The sequence below is a fragment of the Phyllobates terribilis genome, unplaced genomic scaffold (assembly GCF_046119375.1).
Source record: "Phyllobates terribilis strain yellow unplaced genomic scaffold, ASM4611937v1 Scaffold_5__5_contigs__length_657084704, whole genome shotgun sequence".
In the NCBI taxonomy this organism is placed as follows: Eukaryota; Metazoa; Chordata; class Amphibia; order Anura; family Dendrobatidae; genus Phyllobates; species Phyllobates terribilis.
Genome location: NW_027362765.1, coordinates 40,598,016 through 40,615,343, shown reverse-complemented (window position 1 = coordinate 40,615,343; position 17,328 = coordinate 40,598,016). Strand labels below are relative to the sequence as shown.

General features: G+C 43.4%; 1 pseudogene; it reads left to right on the top strand.

The window, feature by feature from the left end:
* Positions 1-17,328, top strand: part of LOC141271422 (uncharacterized) — a 116,398-nt pseudogene that overhangs the window by 45,013 nt on the left and 54,057 nt on the right.

Genomic DNA, 17,328 nt, shown 5'->3' with positions numbered 1-17,328 from the left:
ATCCTGCTGGAGAATGAAATTTCCATCTCCAAAAAGCTTGTCGGCAGAGGGAAGCATGAAGTGCTCTAAAATTTCCTGGTAGACTTCTGCTCTGACTTTGGTCTTGATAAAACACAGTGGACCTACACCAGCAGATGACATGGCTCTCCAAACCATCACTGATTGTGGAAACTTCACACTACACCTCAAGCAGCTTGGATTGTGGCCTCTCCACTCTTTCTCCAGACTCTGGGACCTTGATTTCCAAATGTAATTCAAAATTTACTTTCATCTGAAAACAAAACCTTGGACCACTGAGCAACAATCCAGGTCTTTTTCTCCTTGGCCCAGGTAAGACGCTTTTGGCGTTGTCTATTGGTCATGAGTGGCCTGACACAAGTAATGCGACACTTGTAGCCCATGTACTGGATATGTCTGTGTGTGGTGGCTCTTGAAGCAATGACTCCAGCAGCAGTCCACTCCTTGTGAATCTCCCCCAAATTTTTGAATGGCCTTTTCTTAACAATCCTTTCAAGGCTGCGGTTATAGCGGTTGCTTGCGCACCTTTTTCTATCACACTTTTTTTCCTTCCACTCAACTTTGCATTAATATGCTTGGATACAGCACTCTGTGAACAGCCAGCTTCTTTAGCAATGACCTTTTGTGGCTTACCCTCCTTGTGGAGTGTGTCAATGACTGCCTTCTGGACATCTGTCAAGTCAAGCAGTCTTTCCACATGATTGTGGAGCCTACTGAAACAGACTAAGGGACCTTTTTAAACGTTGCAGGAAGCCTTTGCAGGTGTTTTTTGTTAATTATTCTAATTTACTGAGATAATGACTTTTGTGTTTTCATTGGCTGTAAGCCATAATCATCAACATTAACAGAAATAAACACTTGAGCTAGATCACTCTGTTTGTAATGACTCTATATAATATGAGTTTCACTTTTTGTATTGAAGAACTGAAATAAATTTACTTTGATATTTTAATTTTGTGAGAAGCATCTGTAGATGTGAAGCAGTTCTAAAAAACTGTGGGTATACAACTAAATATTAGGTGAGTGATTCACAGGAATGCTAAATCCTCAAAAAAAGGACATATTGTGAGTTTGTAAAGATAAATGCAGACACTGCTATTTTTTAGAACTGTGCAATGTTAATTTTTTATTTTCTGTAAAGTATATACATTATATACATTTCTGTTCATGTTTTGCGTTACAAAACAATGTGTGCAATGTTCCCAATGCATGGAAATAAAAACTAGTATAACGATGTCGTGCTTAACTCATGTTTTTGAACTCACAGCTATTATTTTGAAAACTACTTTGTGTTTCCTCCAGTTCTATCCAGTAAGAGGACAACACCAGAGAGATGTCCCCGTCCTCTTCTTCCACAGGACTGTAAACAAGAAGATCCCAATGTTCCTCAGGATCATCAGGTAGATGGAGAGAAGGTGTCATGAAATCTCCTCTATGATGTGTAGACGGCTGTGAAGGTCTTGTGTTCAGTCTTGTTTTATCCACCATTGTTATATGTTTTATACTTGTGTAATGAGAACGGTGGAGATGGCAGGATTAGAGCTGATCATAGATGTGACTTCTCCATCTGTCTGTGACTTTTCCAATATTTGTTTCAGGGTGAAGATCTGACCCATATTAATACTACAGAGACATATGTGAGGGGTGATGAGCGGTGTAAAGAGGAGATTCCTACATATGACTACCCAGGTGAGTAGTAACCACTATATGCATATGTATATAGAGTTAGGGATTATGAAAAAATCAGATTTAAAAATAAAGGTCATTTGGATTGAGGTGTGGAGTGGATTTTATAGGGTGGATGGTGTTTAGACAAGAGAGAGAGAATATTTATTTTTTTTTCCTTTTGGACAAGGTAGTTAAAAGTATATATTTTTGTTTTGTTTTTTGTTATGTGATTAGTTTGTACTGACATACTGCAGAATAAAGTACTGTATTTTTCGGACTATAAGACGCACTGGACCATAAGACACACCTAAGTTTTAGAGGAGGAAAATATAATAAAAAATGTAATAAAAAAATGTGGTCATGATGCACTGTTATGGGGGAGGGGGTCTGCTGCTGACACTGGTATAGGGGTAATGTCCCCCAATTCTGTTAATATCCTCCATCCTGGTATATATGGCCCCTCCATGTTATACGTGGCCCCCATCTTGGTATGCATGGCACCCCAACCCCCCATCCTGGTATGCATACTAGGATGGGGGATCAATGGTCCCCGCCGATCTGATTCCCCCCCCCCCCTCATCCTGGTAAGCATGGCACCACTGATCCCCCATCCTGGTAAGCATGGCACCCCTGATCCCCCATCCTGGTATGCATGGCACCCCTGATCCCCATCCTGGTATGCATGGCACCCCCTGATCCTTCATCCTGAAATAAATGGCACCCCTGATCCTGGTATGCATGGCACCCCTGATCCCCATCCTGGTATGCATGGCACCCCTGATCGCCATCCTGATATGTATGGCACCCCTTGATCCCTCATCCTGGAATGCATGGCACCCCTGATTCCCTCTTCCTGGTATGCATGGCACCCCTGATTCCCTCTTCCTGGTATGTATGGCACCCCTCATCCCTCTTCCTGGTATGTATGACACCCCTCATCCCTCTTCCTAGTATGCTTGGCACCCCCCATCCCATGCTGCACACAAAAAAATAAACACTTCTACTTACCTTTCTTCCCTGTGTTCCAGCGCTGCGTCCTGCTCTGCTGCCAGCACTGATCTCGCAGTGTGAGCTGTGAATGGCGTCACCGCCGTGTGCCCTCATACTGTGAGATGCTGTGCTGGAAGAGTCACTGCTCCCCACGCACATTCATTCTCCCTAATAGCGACTACACTGTACCCGCAGTGCGGCTCCTGCAGCAGCCGGCGGTATGTTCCCGCTATTAAAGTGCATGAATGTTCACTACAACCCATGGGAGTGAATATTCATGGACTTTAATAGTGGGCACACTGACCGCCGACCGATGAAGGAGCCGCATTAATTAAGGAAAATAAATATTCACTGCTCCCCATGCCCATGGCAGTGAATATTCATTTTCTTTAGTAGCGAGCACAGTGTAGGCTACTGCAAGCGGCTCCTGCCTCCTGTGCCTGCTCCTCCGCCTCTTCCGCTCCCCCACACCCCTCAACAGCAACAGCCACCCATATATATTCGGACTATAAGACGCACCCCCCACTTTCCTCCAAAATTTGAAAAAAAAAAAGTGCGTCTTATAGTCCGAAAATTACGGTATTTAAAAAATGAACAATGAAAACGATAAAACATCTATTGCAGACAAGTCACAAATTTTCCATATCTGCAGATGATTTCCAATTAGATGCAGCTCACTGGAGAACAAGATGTGAGACACACAATGTGTGTTACAAACTCACCCTGATTTATTTGGTTGTGTTCAAGTTTTTATAGTTTCTAGAAGCATATCAAAAGGCCAAATAGAATAATAAGAAAGCAGCCTATGCCGAATTAATAAACCAATCATCAGTAATACTAAAAGAAAAGTAGAAATATTAGTGGTGTTGCATACAACCAATCACAAGTAATACACACAACAGAACAAGTTTCAATTCCTTATTTATTTTTAATTTTCTGAGAAAGCAGCTACATTCCTAGGCTAAGTTTTGGGGCGGAGAGGAGGTGATTTGCTTTAGAAGTGTTGACTTTGCAAATTGGTTTATGGGAACCATGTTGCTTTTCAAGAGCCATTTTCTATGGACAGATGGTAGACCTGTGCAGGGACTCATTTTTTTGGAGATTAAAGTTTTTGCTACATAATTTGCATTTAATATAAAAATGTTGTAAAATATTTTAAGTTCTTTTATTCAAAAATAATAATTGCTTTTACTCTTGGCAGACGACTATATACAGAAATCAAAGGAACAACTGATATCTTCCATTTCTAAATCAGATGGCATTGATCTCATACAAGATGCAACTGAAGATCTATCATTTCATCCTTTTAAACATGTCCTATCTTCTGATTCATTACAGACTATTAAGAAAGATAAAAGTAAAAGAATTCAATTTAAAAATCAAAATGGTCCTACAGCAAAGAAGCAATTTTCATGTACAGAATATAGAAAAAGATTTTCCCTTGAAACATCTTTTGTTACACATCAAAAAAGTCACACAGATGACAAAATATTTTCTTGCTCAGATTGTGGGAAATACTTTATCCATGAATCAGATCTCATTAAACATAAGCAGATTCACAGAGGGAAGAAGGGATTTTCATGTTCAGAATGTGGTAAATATTTTAGCCATAAATCACATCTTGTTATACATCAGAGAACTCACACAGGGGAGAAGCCATTTTCATGTTCAGAATGTGGGAAATGTTATGCAGATAAATCAACCTTTATTCGACACCAGAGAACTCACACAGGGGAGAAACCATTTTCATGTTTGGAATGTGGGAAATGTTTTAATCAGAAATCATATTTAGTTGTACACCAGCGAACTCACACAGGAGAGAAGCCATATTCATGTTTAGAATGTGGAAAATGTTATAATCAGAAATCATATTTAGTTGTACACCAGAGAATTCACACAGGGGAGAAGCAATTTTCATGTTCAGAATGTGATAAATATTTTAACCATAAATCACATCTTGTTACACACCAGAGAACTCACACAGGGGAGAAGCCATTTTCATGTTCAAAATGTGGGAAATGTTGTGCAGATAAATCAACGCTCATGAAACATCAGAGAACTCACACAGGAGAGAAACCATTTTCATGTTTGGAATGTGGGAAATGTTTTAAAGAGAAATCTCATCTTGTTAGACACCAGAGAATCCACACAGGGGAGAAGCCATATTTATGTTCAGAATGTGGGAAATGTTTTACACATAAATCAAGTCTTGTTGCACATCTGAGTAGCCACACAGGAAAAAAGCCATAGTCATGTTAAGAATGTAGACAAGTTTTTACCCAAAAGTTATGTTTTCTTAACCATCAAAAATCTTACGTAGGGGAAAAACATTACCACATCTAGACGTTAATGAATGATTTACTTGAAAATCATATCCTATTCACCATCATAAAAAAAAAAAAAAACCCTCACCCTGGAAGAAATCAAATACAGGTAGTCCCCGAGTTACAAACATACAACTTGCGTACGACTCATAGTTAAAGATGTAAAGAAAAAAAAAAAAAAAACAACAAATACTCACCAAATCACTCACCACTCCAGCCACCCCACTGACTGCCACCATGACAAGACATGCTCGGTAACCTTATAATGCACATTGCCCACCAAGGCTTGAACACATCTGGAAGTACTGACAAGTAATGAGCGCAAGTGCTCATTACTCGAGTTTGCCTAGGGTGCTCGGGTATGCACCGAGTATCATAGGTGCTCGAGTGACATGTTCGAGTCCCTACAGCCGCATATTTCAAGGCTCTTTACACAGCCACAAAACATGTGAGGATTGCCCATGTATGTCAGGCAATCCCCGCATGTTTTGCGGCTGCGTAACAACCGCAAACGTGGCCGTAGAGACTCGAACATGTCACTCGAGCGCACGCGGTATTGGGTGCAAACTTGAGTAACGATCACTTGCGCTCATCAGTAGTCCTTACCTTTAGTGAAGAGAATGGAGATGTGGTGAACGACAGTGGAAAGACCACCGAAGGGCAGGCAGCGATCAGTTGAGGTGAATATTGGTTAAAAAAGAAACTAATATTCTGACCACCCCTTTGCTTTTCCTTGCTGTCTGGTTGTCTTCTTTCTGCTGCAACATCTTCATCTTTTCGCTCTAGGCTGAGACTTCTAAATATGTTCATATTGCAAATTACTATATATATATATATATATATATATATATATATAATATATGATCCATTCCTTCTTTTTAGAAACATCTGATTAGATCTATGTACAGGTACATCTCACAATACAATCTCTTCAATTCAAAAAGTGAAACTCATATATAGAGTCAATACAAACAGAGTGATCTATTTCAAGTGTTTATTTCTGTTAATGTTGATGATTATGACTTACAGCCAATGAAAACACAAAAGTCATCATCTCATTAAATTAGAATACTTTATAACAGCAGCTTGAAAAATGATTTTAAAATCCGAAATGTTGGCCTACTGAAATGTATGTTCAATAAATTCACTCAATGCTTGGTCGGGGCTCCTTTTGCATCAATTACTGCATCAATGTGGCGTGGCGTGGCATGGAAGCGATCAGCCTGTGGCACTGCTGAGGTGTTCTGGAAGCCCAGGCTGCTTTGATAGCAGCCTTCACCTTGTCTGCATTGTTGGGTCTGGTGTCTCGCATCTTCCTCTTGACAATACTCCATAGATTATGGGGTTAAGGTCAGGCGAGTTTGCTGGCCAATCAAGCACAGTGATACGGTTGTGTGTAAACCAGGTATTGGTACTTTTGGCAGTGTGGACAGGTGCCAAGTCCTGCTGGAGAATGAAATTTCCATCTCCAAAAAGCTTGTCGGCAGAGGGAAGCATGAAGTGCTCTAAAATTTCCTGGTAGACGGCTGCGCTGACTGGTGTTGATTAAACACAGTGGACCTACACCAGCAGATGACATGGCTCCCCAAACCATCACTGATTGTGGAAACTTCACACTAGACCTCAAGCAGCTTGATTGTGTGCCTCTCCACTCTTCCTCCAGACTCTGGGACCTTGATTTCCAAATGAAAATTGGAACTCCGCGACCTAGTGGAATGCTGCCTTCTGGACATCTATGAAGCCAGCAGTCTTCCCCATAATTGTGGAGCCTACTGAAACAGACTAAGGGACCTTTTTAAATACTTAGGAAGCCTTTGCAGATGTTTTTTGTTAATTACTTTAATTTACTGAGATAATGATTTTTGTGTTTTCATTGGCTGTAAGCCATAATCATCAACATTAGCAGAAATAAACATATAAAGCAGCAGCAGCCAGGATCATATTCCTCGCCAACCGCTACACCTATGCCTCTTCCCTGTGCCAGTCATTGCATTGGTTACCCATCCAATATAGAGTTCAATTTAAACTTATCACGCTTACCCACAAAGCGCTCCATGCTTCAGTACCCCCCTACATCTCCTCCCTTGTCTCAGTCTATTACCCTACACGTGCCCTCCGTTCTGCCAGTGACTTAAAACTAAAATCCTCCATAATCAGAACTTCCCACTCCCGTCTCCAAGATTTCTCGCGTGCTGCGCCAATTCTTTGGAATGCACTACCCAGGACAGTTCGATTAATTCCCAATACCCACAGTTTCAAGCGGACCCTAAAAACCCATTTCTTTAGACTGGCGTATCGCCTCCACACACTATCTGTCCATCGCAGTTGTCCGTCCCAGTTTTCCCCCATATTAAAATCTTCAATTTCAGGTTCATACCAATCATGCACATAATATCCTCGGTCAGGACTGTCCACATACTGGCAGGCAACCAGTCCATGTATTATTTATCCTATTTAGTATATCAAGGCTGCATTATACAATATATGTACATTCTACCTTTTGTGTCTCCCCCATTTCCTCATAGACTGTAAGCTTGCGAGCAGGGCCCTCACTCCTTTCGATATACAGACAGTACAGAATAAGCATATCTCATAAGTCCTCCCTAAAAGTGTAAAGTGCTGCGGAATATGTTGGTGCTATAAAAATAAAAATTATTATTATTATATAAACATGTAATGACTCTATATAATATGAGTTTCACTTTTTGTATTGAAGAACTCAAATAAATAAACTTTTTGATGATATTCTAATTTAGTGAGATACACCTGTTAATTTAGTCTCTTTTTTGATCAATGTAGTAGTATTTTCACCACCACTGGGAACTGATTTCTTTCTCTATACCCCAAAACACATATTATTGGGTCTATGGAGACTTTGATTTTAAATACTTACTCAATTGTCTCAATAACCTGACACCCAAACATTTTCCCTTTTGAAGCATAACCATAAAATGTGATAGACATCTCACAACTTAATCTGACACGTAGATTTCTTCCCATAAAATTGTTCTAAAAACATAGATCACTGCAATCTCTATTTATTACAATTCATTTGGTTCCTGGCAAGTTTCCTTCTTGCTCAAATATTTGGCTTACAACATATCATATAGCCTAGCTTACTAGACCAATATGAATTAGGGCTATATTTTCTGTGTTTTCTGTATCCTGTCTATACATACTGATTTTATTGAAGACCTATGTTTATTAATTTTTGTATTTTTTTGAATCTTTGAATAAAACTTTTATTATAACATTTTGGAACTTATATTCTTTCAAATTCTCTGTCGGCGTATGTACTTTTTTTGAAGGGATCCTTTTCTTGATTTTTTGAGAATTTATGTATATTGTATTTCTAAACTAATGACTTTGTTAATCACGTTTTGTAGGAGGGTTCGTCTGCATCCATCTAAATGTTATCAATTTATGTGGCAGAAACAATAAACGTCCTACCGCAGTTTTACCACGTGTGTCCAGTGTCGGTTCTTCTACATACCCTAATGAAAGAAACCTCGGTGTCTCCGACCAAACCTGCTGATTATGATTATACAATTGTAGTAACTTAACTCAAAATAGTATTTATAATCCCGTAGCACGTGTATAAGATCAGGTTCCGCTAAGCACTTCAGATCTTTGGCCTCTGTATATATGACGACCTTGTCGAGAAACAGAAGGGTCATATATTCCCAAAGGATGTGACAAACTACAATTTACCCTTATGGATATAGATCAGACCGCTGCAAGGATGCTTGTCCATTGGTCGTCAATAACAAGCCTTTGGTCCATTTCCCAGTTACACATACTAGCAAGGAGATATTTTTTCCAAATATCTAGCTAGTACATTTTATAAAGTCCATAACATCACACCAGATGTTCTCCCTTAACTAACAATTGTGCACAGCATCATGTCTGACAACCGCTTTTACACATGTATACATATACACATGGTTCCTAACAATGACATTGCTGGGAGGAAGTGGGTAGAGAACTTTATTGTTGCGCACGCCGGAGGTCACTGGAGCGGAAGTCGCAGTGACTCGCCGGCGGCTGCACAGAAGATCCCTGAATACACTGCCCATAGAAGGGAGGAAGAGGTACGGCTTGTGGAGGGCGCAGGATTCCAACGCCACAATTTGAACATCACAGGGCACTGTGATGTGCAGGGGAGTGAGGTGGTATTTTAACCCCTTCATGACCGGAGTATTTTGCGTTTTCGTTTTTTGCTCCCAGAGTCATAACTTTTTTGATTTTTTGGTCAATATGGCCATGTGAGGGCTTATTTTTTGTGTGACGAGTTGTACTTTTGAACGACATCGCTGGTTTTACCATATCTTTTACCATATTGTGTACTGGAAAACAGAAAAAAATTCCAAGTATGGTGAAATTGCAAAAAAAAGGGCAATTCCACCGTTGCTTTTTTGTTTTTTGTTTTTTTTATCACGTTCACTGAATGCTAAAAGTGACCTGATATTATTATCCTTCAGATCATTACGAGTTCGTTGACACCAAACATGTATAGGTTCTTTTTTATTTAAGTGGTGAAAAAAAAATCCAAAGTTTGCTTAAAAAAAGAAAAAAAAAAGAAAAACGCCATTTTCCGAGACCCGTAGCGTCTCAATTTTTCGTGATCAGGGGCCAGATGAGGGATTATATTTTGCGCGCCGAACTGACGTTTTAATTGATACCATTTTGGGGGAGATACGATGTTTTGATCGCCCGGTATTGCAATGTTGCGGCGACCAAAAAAAACTAATTTTGACGTTTAGAATTTATTTCTTGTTACACCGTTTACCGATCGGATTAATTCTTTTTTTATATTAATAGATCGGATGATTCTGAATGTAGCGATACCAAATGAGTGTGGGTTTTTTTTTACCGTTTTATTTTGAATGGGGCAAAAGGAGTGTGATTTAAGCTTTTTATATTTTTTTTATATTTTTAAAAACATTTCTTTTTACACTTTTTGCATGCTTCAATAGTCTCCATGGGAGACTAGAAGCAGCACTTTTCCGATTGCCTCTGTTACACACAGGCGATGAGCAGGTCGCCTGTGTAGCAGATTTGCTCACTTGCTATGAGCGCCGACCACTGAGCGGCACTCATAGCAATCTGGCAATGACAACCGCAGGGGTCTCCTGCAGACCCCAGGTTGTCATGCCAACCCATCGGTGACCCGCGATCATGAGTTCTACGTCCCGCTTGGAGCGCCAGCTGGTATGAAGGTGCTCCCACCAATGGGGGTGCAGTGGACCACTGTCGCACAACCTGAAGTAGGCCGGCTGCTGCACGCGATAACGGTCTGGTGCTGGAGTGAGATGCCCCAGCCAGGTATCCCGTGTTCAGGCCCTGAAGTCCGGGACCCCGTGACTGGCAGCTCCGGTGTGCCAGTACCAGGAATGGCCGCAGCTGCTGCTAGGCCTTTGTCACCCACCTCAGGATCCCCGCCGGCAGAAGCAGAGGAAGATTTGGATGGATCGCCCCCCTCCACACCACCTCGGGGAGCTGCTTCCTCATACGCAGAGCTGCTGAACACGATAAGGGATGTCGCCCTTCCCATGCAACCCCAAGGGGCCATACCGCAAGAGTCCGCGGTGGTGCGTTGGAGGAGGATGGAGCGTGAGCTCCTAGCGCTTGCCCCTAGAGACCGGGCTGAAGCATGTCTACCCCTGGCTCAGCACATGGCTCGCCCCCCTGCCACCCAGATGTGATAGAGGAGAGAAAGTGGACTGACCTCTACCTTAGGGGGTGGCTGGAGGGCTCCTATTTCAGCCGCAAGAGGGCAGTGGAAGATGCCCAGACCAGGGGACATGCAATAGATTTTGATTTGGAGGAAGAGTTTACCGGCGGCCATACGTTAACAGAAGTGCAGTGAAGCGCAACTTACTCCCTCCCTGGCTGCACAGCCTATACCCTGGTGAGATAGTGGATTTCGTAAAATGTTGGTGCAGAAAAGGGTGGTACGCCACCGCCCTGGTCCGTCCGTACCGAGATAGCGACATCAAGGAGTGGGAGGAGCAGCAGTACAGAGGAAAGGTCTGATTACAGGCCTGTCGCGTGCCTGAAGAGAGATTGCAGGAGAGAATGGATCGGCTACCCTTGACTGCGCAGCCCAGTCTGGGCAGGGCAGTCTCCTCGGTGAGTGACACTCCGGGTCAAGAACCGGTCCCTACCCAAGCCAACCCTGAACCGGCTTCTAATCCCCAACGGGCTGAAGGGGAACTCCTATTTACCACTTCCCGCTCCCAGAGCGAAGATCACGATGCCTCTTCCCTGGTTGGAGGGTACCGAGATTCCAGGGCACTGCCCACCGTCCCCTTGCAGGTCATCCAGCACTGCTAATTCACAAATTATGGCACTACCCAGGTGGGCAATGGCGGTACTAAAGCTGAGAGCTCGCCGTTGGAGGATCCAGGTATAGCAAAGTATCCAGACCAGCCTGGAAGTGGCCAAACTCACCTTCCTCTGCCGCATGGAGCGCCATCATGAAGCGACGGCTGAAGAAAAAGGAAAAAGATGGCTGAAGAGCTGCTGTCTTTTTGTTCTTACCCTCCCCTGCCGCCCTGTTGGAGGCTGAGGAATAACCCCTACATGGTCTAAGTTTTTTTTTCTAAAGTCTTAAAATGGACTGTTCCTAAAAATGGCTGTGAGGCCTCAAGTTCTGTTTCCCCTACACAGGGAATGAGGGTTAGTTCCCCAAAATCCCCAAGGCCAGATGGCCTGTTGCAGTGAAAAGAGGAGGAGGTACCCTCGGGGCTAAGAGGAGAGCCCGATACAGTCGAGTAGGCTTAATTTTTTATTTTTTTTTTGCTGCGCCTTTTTCTGCTGGAATTTTAAAGGTGCAGTTGCCCCAAACTAAGGACTGTTTGGGACATATTGTGTTCCGGGGTCTTTAACCAAGAAGGACCGGTGCTGTGGATAAGTACCTAAACATGAACTGCATACTTGTTTCCAGGGTCCTCACCAAGGAGGACCGGTTCCAGCTCTACCTTAAAAAGGACTGTGTGACCCGCTGGAAAACAAATGGACTACTTTTGTCTCCAGTTCCAGGACCCTTGACCGAGAAGGGCCGGCGTCAGGAGGAGAAGATGTTATGGTCACCATAGTCTCTAAAAATGTTTTAAATGTCACTAATCCGATCTTCTTTCCTAGGACTGTATTACCAGGGACGGCAATGTTTTAAGAGGGGGAGAGTGTGAGGGGTGTGTGGAGAATGTATACTCCACTCCCCTGTAGAACTGTACTGTTTTAATAACTGTGTATGTTTTAGTCATCTGAAAATAACTGTTGTTTCAGGTACGGCCATTAGATGTCAGCAGAGGTTTATACTTGTATTATCTTACCCTCATGGTAGTTGGGGGTACATAGAGGGTTAGCCTAGGATGGGCCGCCCTCGGTGACAAGGGGGAACTGAGGGATCTCTGGGAGGTTAGTTTCAGCCATCTTAGTTGTTCAGTGATAGTGAAGAGTGGAGACGTGTCAGGAGGACACAGGGACGAGTACAACAGAAGGGTGTGTGTGGGAGCCAGTGTAAAAGGAAGCAAGTGTTCTCAGCAAAACTACAATGCGACAGTGTTCTCCTGGACTCAGGCAAGTTGGGGGGCCTACAGTGAGGAAGAGACGTTTAAGGAACCTTTCTAAGAGAGGTGGTGGGAACGGCCCTAGTGCTGGATAGGCCCTAGAGCTGCAGTTAGATAGACAGAGACAGCGGGGTTTGGGCTTGTATTGGAAGAAGATGGTGGGAGAAGCTCCCTTACTTCTGTTCCCAAGGAAAGATTGGTCTGAGTGTAGTTCCACGGTGAAAGACATCGACCCGGGTGGCGCTGCATTAGTAATATGGAGGTCCTCTACCTAAACTGTGAATTGCCAGTAACGTTTGCCACAAGTATTGTGCCGTCGCCAGTAACCGCCAAGAACATGCCTCTGTTTGGTGCAGAAGTGAATAAGTGTAATTCCTGCTATCCTTTGTATGCTGATTGTTTGACAAGTAAAATGGACTTGGTTTTTATCAAACAGTCCGGTCTCCTCCTTCTGAAGGCTAAAAGAGTCGACACCCGGGACGGCGGGTCAGAAGGGAGTATGGAGGCTCCCTCCACAGAATCACCACAGCACACACACACACCCAGGGACAAGCACGTCCCCATATTTCTGTAGCCGGGGTGAAGAGAAAGTCACTGAAACAGACGTGCCACTCGCCAATGACTACCACCTCCCGTTACAGGGCTGTGTGGCACCCCTGTGGGTTCAGTCACCACAGAGGTACTGCATCTCACCCAGAGGTGTGGTATCCCACTCTCAGGTAAGGAGGGAGTACTGCCCGGGACCCACCCACCGGCATCCAACACTACAACATTCCAGACCAGCAGGCGGGGCAAGATGCACTGGCTTATGCTGAGCCCTGTCCCTGGTTGGAAGTGGGGGGAACCATGTAGTGTGTGTGGGTGGAGGAAGCAGTACAGGGGAGCACTTGAGTAGGAGTATAAAAAGGGGAACCATCTTGAGAGAGACAGATCAGTCTGAGAGAAGAAGAAGTGGGAGCAGGAGCTCTGTAGGAACTCCGCTCAGAGGAAAGGGCCTAGATTGAGAGGCCCAGGAGGACAGGCTGGAAGAGGACAGGAGCAGAGGGAAGGCTCCAGAAGTGAGGGGATCCCAGGGGCACGGTGAGTGCGGAAGCCATTCGTGCGCCCGAATCTACAGGAACGTGGAGGGATCAGGCTGCAAAGGGGACCGGCCCCTAACTAGTGGAGAACTATAAGGCTCAGCTAGAAACCAGAGGCTACTGTACTTTCAGGGTGCAGCTGCTCACAACCGCAACTAAATCGCTAAAAAGGTAGCCGCATAGGATTCAGGGGACTGCACGTTGCCCGCCAAAATCCGAGGCTACTGGCTTGGGACACTGGTTGCGAGGCGCAGGGCAGGAGGGTGAGATCCAGTGCAGGAAGACGACCGAGGAAGGCACACAGAATGGGGTCCCGTTGTGTATTCCTGAAACACCTGGGAGATTGCTGAACCCCTGCCTTGGTAAACACAGGACGGCGTGGGAGGTCACCATAGGTGAACACATGTTTAAGATGACAATGATGCAGCTGAAACTCCGCCCACTCGCGATCAGCCAATTAAATCGAAGAGTGGGTGGAGTTTGGATAGGGTGGGCAGAGTTACGTCCGCCTAACACTGCAATTTTAAGCCCAGTGAGAGCCATTTAGAGAAGTTAGTGGCCCTCACTGGGGTGCCGGCTCCCATCAGTCAGAGCAGGGAGCCGGCTCTTTGTGACGGATTATTCACGACCGACACATCACTACTGGGAAAGGATCCAGCAGCATCTGCGTCTGGGAGCATCCCACAGACAGCAGAGAAGTGGCAGATTGGAGCTGTACTTGCTAGTGACCAGAACCTGTCAAGATTTGAGGAGATTTCTGTCAGTAACACTGTTGAAAGACGATAAAGGCCAGGACCCACAGTGAGAGGTGAAGGACATCCCTGAGTACTCAAGCCACAAGCATCATTGGCACATAACATTTTGACGTCAAAATATCTAAGGCTGAGAAATAGTCTGTAATTAGTTAGGCAAATTGACTGATGCAAGATATGTCTATTGATATCTTCAGTATCAAGGACTTGAGAATCTGCTGCCACGTTTCCTGTTTGTTTAATAGCTAAAAACCCAAATCCACTCTCATGTGCCGACTCCGGACAAAAAACTAAACTTCAGTCTGTTACAGGAGAAAGTTTCTGCTGAGCATTATATTATTGGACAGTTAATTGACTGCAATAGACTTCACTCATGGCTAAACCGCCGTCACAGTAATTTTTGGGTTATTTTCTATGCATTTGAGGACGGACTATTCCTCCATGTTCACTAAATACATTATGGGAAGGGAGATTTGGTTGGGGAAAATATAGGAAAATGTTAAGTTTCTAAACTCAGTGCTGTATTGCAGGTTACTCTCTACGTTGCACTCATACAATTAACCAAATTCTCAGGGTGTAAGCCGGTAATAGCGAGCCGGTTTAGACAGGCACGCCAATAGGCAAATTTGTAGAGAAGAGAGTAAATACAGATCTCTGGAGTACCACGCTGTATAGCACAGAGGTTCCAGCCATTTGGCAAATCTAAAGTGGAATGTTATGAATGTTTTCTATTGTCTGGTTAAAATAGTTTTCTTGGGAACGAACTGTGTAAGAGTCATTTCCTTAGTCCGTAACTCCGTCGTGTCCTGAAGAGCGCCGCTGGTACACCATTTACAATAACTTGATTATGCCAAGTCAGGTGGCCCTAATTGGAGGTGTGAGGTGGACTCACCAATATGGGGCTGATAAACTATCAATATCCACTTGATAGCATAAGGCTGTGGAGATATTTTGAACCATTAGGCAGTCATTGGAACTGGAAGGCTTTCTTTACTATCCAGATCTTAGCCTTTGGGGGCCCTACGTCAATGGAAAATATCAACAATATTGGTTTTGATGTTAAGTAGTATTTTAAGCATGTGCAGTTGCTGGACCCATCGACCACTAGGAATCTTACTCAGGGCCTTATAAGGGTTACCAGATTCTTTGAATAACTTAATTTCTGCTTTCATTAACGTGCTAAGCCTTAGTGCCAGTTCCCATATACTTCAGTTGTTTGTTAGGTGATTCAACAAGTATAAAATATCTAATTAAATCCGAGGAAGATATCCAACTATATATATAAGTGAAGTCTATAAATATAGACCCTCTCTAAAAAAAAAAAGTTATTGCAACCAGTAAAAGAATTCTTTTTTTAATCTTGTTGGTGATTTTTTTGTTGGAGCTACAAATCGATAGAGATATTACCTTGATTGAATGATATCTAAAACGTTCACAATCTTCCTTCCTTAAGCACTATCCATTGAACTAGGATATTCTTGGGATCTTTCTTCAGTGGTAAGATCTTACAGGGATGCTCCCTCCCTATCAGAGGATTCCTTGGTCATCGTCTCTCAGGTGCTGTCAAGGATGAGAGGAGAAATGATGATTACTTACCGGTAATTATCTAAGCTGTTGCCACCTCCTACCTCCTCCACCTCAAAAATATTTCCAAAATCCGTCCTTTCCTCAACGCTGAATCTACTAAAATGGTTGTACAATCCCTCATCATCTTCTGCATCGACTACTGCATTATCCTCCTCTGTAGTCTCCCTGCTAACACTCTCACATTTCTCCAGTCTGTCATTAACTCTGCTGCCCACCTAATGCAACTCCTACTACTCCCCTCTGAGAATCCCTTCATTGGCTCCCAATTCCTCAATGTATTCAGTTCAAATTACTAATACTGATCTACAAAGCCGTACATAATCTGTCTCTGTATATTTCTGAACTAATCTCCCCATATCTTAAAACAGACAACCTCCGGTCCTCCCTAGACCTCTTTGTCCCCCCACACTCATATGGTCCTCACCCAGTTGCCTCCAAGACTTGTCCCGAATGTCCCCCATGGTAAGGAATTCTGTGCCTCAACACGTCCGACTATTCGCCACAATCAGAACCTTCAGACGGATCTTGAATACCCACCTCTTCAAGAAGGCTTACAGCCTGCAATGATCCTGCTGCCAACTTCACCACCACCACCACCAAAGCTGCCACAACCCCCTACCCTACTGTCTACTTCCCCATAGACTGTAAGACCACAAGGACAGGGCCGTCTCCTTTCTGTACCAGTCTGCCATTGTTAGTTTGTTTACCGTGTTTTATATTTGTATTTTGTGTGTAACCCCTTCTCATGTACAGCACCATGGAATCAATGGTGCTCTAAGAATAAATAATAGTAATATATATTTTCATTATAATGAATGTTTAAACATTTAGTACTCTGAGTATACAGACATAGTGGCCTTTAGAATTTAGCTCATCCCTGAGACTGGTGAACTTAGAGGTGCTGTCCACTACCAGACATCCCCTTGTCAATTACTACATCTTGCCATATAAAATAAAAAATAGTCTGTACTTACCTCTGCTGCTGGAGCCGTTCCAGCGATGTCGGCGGACATTATGTCACAAGTACCCTGCATCCTTTGGATGTAACCGACTTGTAGATTTCCATTTTGTCCAAAAGGCCCCTAAACAAATGCCCCTGACCACAGCGATTAAATGCCGTTTTGTGATTGACAGTGGCATTTAAGGTGAACAGCAGCAAATCTGTGGTGTTAAAGGTATATACCAGCTATATAATATATACAGCACCTGCTCTTGTGGAGTGGGCTTTGCTCCTAGATCTGCTCCAAACATCCTGACATGCTCTGTGACGACACAGCATTTAATCTTAATTATGCCAGATGTATATTTTCAAGAAGCATAGACTATTGTCTGAACA